The 6041-nt window shown below is 36.2% G+C and overlaps 1 non-coding gene across 1 annotated transcript; it reads left to right on the top strand.

Moving 5' to 3' along the window:
• Positions 1 to 795: 795 nt before the first annotated feature.
• Positions 796 to 898, top strand: LOC131481607 (U6 spliceosomal RNA). The gene has a single exon (XR_009246441.1). It is a non-coding gene; the product is annotated as a U6 spliceosomal RNA (small nuclear RNA).
• Positions 899 to 6041: the final 5143 nt, after the last annotated feature.

The raw sequence follows: 6041 nt of genomic DNA on the forward strand, positions 1-6041 counted from the left end.
CAGCAACAAGGACAAATATCACAAATACTAAAATGAATGTTGTGTATATGAAATAAAAACTAATACAGGGTTGTTAGGTTACATATGCTTACATTTTGTGCCTAAAGCATTTGTACTTTCCATTAATCTAATGAAAAATACATTAATGCTTACTTATGTCTAGATAATTAGTCATACAAAAACAAAAACTGAATTGTTATACATTTGAAGCTGTTCTACTGCAGTGTCATAATGAATACAATCACATCATGACTTTTACAGTTTGCAAAAGCCTAGAGTTTCCATTATAGTATGTAATTTCTCTTATTTTATTAAAATTATACAATCTTTGAAATTTATTTTCTTGTTTGTTTTGCAATGCAGAGAGAAGGAAAGGTAAATCGAGATCCAGAGCCCCCGTCAGCAGGTATACTCCCATGGCAGTCAGGGAAACGAGGGCACACCAGCCGCCGAGGAGTCCATCTGACCATTCCTGTATGGTTGTGATTCCACGTCTCGCTGGAGGCTGAATAGCTACTGAGTTGGAACTCTGATCCAAGTACTCCGGCACAGGAACTCTGATCCAAGTACTCCGGCACAGGAACTCTGATCCAAGTACTCCGGCACAGGCTGCCAATGTCCCAAGGTAGTTCTTAACCACTGCTCCAAAGCCGAACACAAAGAATTGATTCTATGCATATTTCAATATATTCTTACTAAATCAATATATAAGAATGTAAAATGTTTTCATGCATTCAAATGGTGGTTACACAAAGCTTTTCAAGATGGTAACAGCTTAACAGTAGAGGGTCCTGCCTGTTTTGGCAGCACATACACTAAAGGTAGAATGATGCAGAGAAGATTAGCATGGCCCCTGCACAAGGATGACACACTAATTCGTGAAGCCTTCACATTAAAAAGAAAAAAATAGTAGAGGGTCTTCCTTTAGAGAGAGAGAAAAAACTTTGAAGTTGATATAGATGGTAAGTACACAGACTATTGAGTATATTAAATACCTCTAACTTGTTCAGGATAAAATGGTTAATTTTAGGTGCAACAGATTTCTGCATCAATTTAAAAATCCGTGAAAATAAAGAAGACAATTTCTTTCTTTTTTTATTGGAGAGGCAGATATACAGAGAGCAGGTGAGACAGAGAGGAAGATCTTCCATCCCCAAGTGATCTTCATTCCCCAAGTGACCGCAATGGCTGGAGCTGAGCCAATCTGAAGCCAGGAGCCAGGAGCTCTTCCAGGCCTCCAATGTGGGTGCAGGGTCCCAAGGCTTTGGGCCATTCTTGACTGCTTTCCCAGGCCACAAGCAGGGAGCTGGATGGGAAGCGGGGCTGCTGGGATTAGAACTGGCGTCCATATGGGATCCTCGACGCGGTCCAAGTGAGGACCTTAACCACTACGCTATCGCACCAGGACCAAGAGGACAATTTCTGAACACGCCTAATATGCAAGAATTCTCCATCCCAGTCTCCTGAATTAACAAACAATATGATCATAGTATGTAAACTTCATATCACAGCACTTTATTTTGTGGTTGGACAGTATATTATATGAATACTTAGGCAATGTGTTACTTATCATAATACAGAAAGTTTAACATTTACAAAATAATTAAAGAGCCTGGCGCGGTAGCTTAGCAGCTAAAGTCCTTGCCTAGAATGCCTCTGGATCCCATATGGGTACCAAAATCAATCTTAAAAAAAATTACAGAATTCCTATTATGAATATTTAACATAAATCTTGCTTTGCTAAGCCATAACTAGAATTGTACATATCCTATAACTAATACCCCCAAATTTTGTATTAAATCTAATTACCCTGTTTCATTAACTTTATTATTGATTATTGAACAGTATTGGATAATTTGTTAGTTTTGAAGCAGTTAATGTTTTCCTAGTAATTCATATTTTTTTAACTTTGGTGTTTTGGGCAGTGATATCTTATTTTAGTAAGAAATGACAGTAACAGCAAGTAGCTGAATTTTAGTAGCTTACTTTCCAATGAGTTTCTTTTTGTCCCTTGAGATACATTAGGATTTGCCCTGGAGGGTAATGGTGCATAACTGCTGTTTGACAAACACTCTGTGGTACTGTTCAGTATGATTTTATTTCTGTGACACATCATTTAAAATATGCTGTCTTATACTGTGAAGGATTTCACTTTTTTAAATGCACATTATTAACAAATGGAGAATTTTTATAATACCAATAAACATTTCTTTGTTAATGGCTACAGAAAGTAAAAGGGATTGAGAATTAAAATGTTTTGAGTTATGCAACATCTAATTTTTTAAAAGATTGATTTATTTTCATTACAAAGTCAGATATACAGAGAGGAGGAGAGACAGAGAGGAAGATCTTCCTTTAGATTATTCACCCTCCACGCGGCTTCAAAGGCCAGAGCTGATCTGAAGCCAGGAGCCAGGAGCCAGGAACTCCCTCCATGTCTTCCAAGCAGATGAAGGGTCCCAAGGCTTTGGGCCGTCCTCAACTGCTTTCCCAGGTCACAAGCAGGGAGCTGGATGGGAAGTGGAGCTGCCGGGATTAGAACCGACGCCCATATGGGGCATTCAAGGCAAGGATTTTAGCTGCTAGGTAATTGTGCCTGGCCCATGCAATATCTAATTTTAATATGTAAACCTTTCATTTGTCCAGATTCAAACAGCTATACTTCTCTAATCCATGTAAAATAAGCTTTGATTTTGAAGTAAGAATAAAGTCGTTAAGCTGTTGTTTCTTAGCGTTAGGTGAGATAGCTGTGTAATGGTCACGTTAAAACAACAGCTAAAGAGACTAACACTAGGAAAATTGCATCTGTTGGTCACACATAATCTATTTATATATTTGATTTTTTAAATCAAAATGGTTATCTTTTACTTCTATTTATCATGAACTTTTTAGTTTCTTGAATATTAAAATACACAGGAAATCTTTTTCAACTACTAATGAGCTCATTGTAAAATGCCATTGTAAATCTCTCATTTTTGCAGACTATAAATGAAGAATGAAACTATTGCAATCACATGTACACATACACTCACCCATTGCTGAACTGTTTCTGTGGACTGAGTTTATGCACTGTGTGGTCATCACTAAACTACTTTTAGGACATGTGTCACTACAAAAATGAAGCTTGATTTATAAGTATAGCTACAATGCTAAATACTCATTCTCGCTTTTCTTAATTTTATTAAAAATGTAATCCTCTGCATGACTTAAACACTTTCAAATCATCAAGAAGATGGCCAGTTTGGTGAGAAATTATATTGTAAAAAAATGTGTTAAATTCTATGCTAACCATATTAAATAGAAAAACCTACTACTTTCTCTCACGCAGAGTTGTATTTTTTTCTCTTATCACCCTTTGTCTTTTCCTTTCCTTCCCTCTCTTCCGCCACCCTTTCTTCTTCTTTCTTTTTTCTTGCTGGTTTGCTTCTCATAGAAATTATTTAGACAGCATCAAAGAGTCATGCAATTAATTCTGTGGATTATTGATATTACTGTACATAGATTATTTTCAGTTGACTATATATTTATATGCATATGTACATGCATAGATGTCATTTTATTAAGTAAATATTGATTTTAGAAAGCAGATCTTTTGGGCTGCTGAGATGGCGTAGTAGGCTAATCCCCTGCCTGTGGCACCAGCATCTCATTGGGAAGCCAGTTCAAGTCGCATCTGCTCCACTTCCAATCCATATCCTTGCTTAGAGGGGGACAGCAGCGGAGAATGTCTCAAGAACTTGGGTCCTAACACCCATTTGGCATTTTCCCCTGCTTTACTCTTGCCAGGCTCTGCCCATGGCAACAACTTGGGGAATGAAACAACAAATGGAAGTTCTCTCTCTCTCTTCCTCTCTCTCTCTTTTCTGTGTCTTTTTCTCTCTCTCCCTCTCTGTAACTCTGACTTCCAAATAAAAATTATAATTACAATTATAAAAATGACACATTTTCTCCATCCTGTCATGGATAAAATGGTTGGTGGTCATCTGGGTTAATTTCATATCTTAACTATTATGAATTGAATTGCTATAAATCCCAGGGTACAAATAACTCACATGTGCTGGTTACATTTCATCTGGAAAATTCACAGGAGTAAGATGACTGTCATGTGATAAATTTGTTTTCACATGCGTGAAGTATCTGTATACCATCTTCCATTGAGGTTGCAGAAGTTACAGAGAAATCAGGTCACACCAATTTGAACCACTATTACACAAAAATTGCAAATCAATTAATGCTGACAAGGATGCAGAAAAAAAAAAAGATGCCCAAGTTCAATGTTGCTGGGAATATAAACTAGCGAAATCATCATGGTATAAATTTAATTCTACATTCTACCATTTTCTGAATGTCATTACCTGAAAAAAAAGAAAACAAAACTTTTTATTTGAAAGATTTACAGAGAAATCATTGTAGAAACACACAGAGAGACCCACACACAGAAATAGAGACGGAGTAAGAGCTGAGCTGAGGAGAGCATCTTTGATCCACTGGTTTAATCTGCGAACAGTAGAGATGGGAGCAGGTGGGCCAGATTGAAGGCAGGAGTCACCTGTCCCATCTGGGTCTTGCATCTATGAGGCAGGCACACACACACGCATGGATCAGCATCTGCTGGTTGTCCAGAAAGATTACTAGGGAGCTTGATCAGAAACCAAAAAGCCAGGACTCATTTTCACAATCAGTAGTTTAAGCTCCTGTATGCCCACGCCAAGTTAGATTTTTCTGAATAATGTATCTTTACATTTTATACTGCTGATGTGTATTTAACCTACAAGTAGATTATATTCTAGAAGTCTTTACCACTTTTTATGTTGTATAGTGGTCAATGTGCAAATAGATATTTAATTACATGTAAGACCACTTTTTAAAATTCTGTCATTACATTTCCTCCTATAATTGCTTGTTTTCCTCCAGGGACACTTACCTTCTGTCTGAAGAATGCTTTAATTCTTTTAATACACGCCTGTTTGCAAAATAGAAGTGTATTTTCATCAGAAAAATGTGCGTGAACATTTTTAAATGATAGGTTTCCAAATTTAATAAATTTAGCTTTTATATGATTGACACTAAACGTATTTTCTCAGATTATTGTTAATGGCCAATGTCTATTTTCTTCATGGAATACCAACTTTATTTTTTCAATTTTATTCAGTTTTATACTGTATAATAAATATAATGTAAGTTAAAATATGTAATAAAATAATCAATACTTTCAAAAAGCTTAGCTTAAAAGTTCTTTTCCTTGAGCATTGTAAAAATCACCATAGCCCATCTTTTCCAGCAGGAATTGTGTTAAAACATTTCATATCTCCTTTCCCCGAAGTGGTTCGTTCCCCTCCTGCATAGATTTAATATTGAATTTTTAATTTCTGGGTGACTTATCATCTGTGCCTTATGACAAGTAGGTAACCCTGACTTCATGAAGTAATTACCACACCATTCTTTCTTCCATATTAATAACAATGGTTCTGAACTCTGATTAAATAATTTGTGAAAATAAAAAGAATAAATCTATCAGACACCACATTTACTGACCTTGAATAAATGATACAAAGGAGGAAACAATAGAGAATATTCAATAATAGCGTAGCAATCATCTCCAAACCCTGTGTATGCATTTGCTGCCCCGGCCATCCTATGATGTGCGTGTTCTTCACTGGTGAGGTTTTATTGATATCCTCGACTTCAGAAAGCAGCCACCAGAGCATTATTTTGACTTAATCACACGTACCGTTCTGGTAAATAATCACTCAGGGAAATAAGATCAGCTTTCATTTTTCAAGTAAGCTGCCCCTCATAAATCCAAGTTACTCATTATTCAATAATCAATTTCAACAAGCAATTACAGGCCTTTGCTCAGATTCTCGTTTGTCTTAGATAAAGCATCTCCAGACAGATCCTTAGACATTTAACGAGCACAAGTTATTCAAGTATTTTAAAAAAGTGCAAAACCTTTAGGCTTGTCTAAGGATATAATAATAATAATAATAAAGGTCCTCTTTTTAAAAGATGTATTTTTATTTTAAAGGCAGCTTTACGGA

The sequence above is a fragment of the Ochotona princeps genome, chromosome 12, assembly GCF_030435755.1.
Source record: "Ochotona princeps isolate mOchPri1 chromosome 12, mOchPri1.hap1, whole genome shotgun sequence".
NCBI classification, from domain to species: Eukaryota; Metazoa; Chordata; class Mammalia; order Lagomorpha; family Ochotonidae; genus Ochotona; species Ochotona princeps.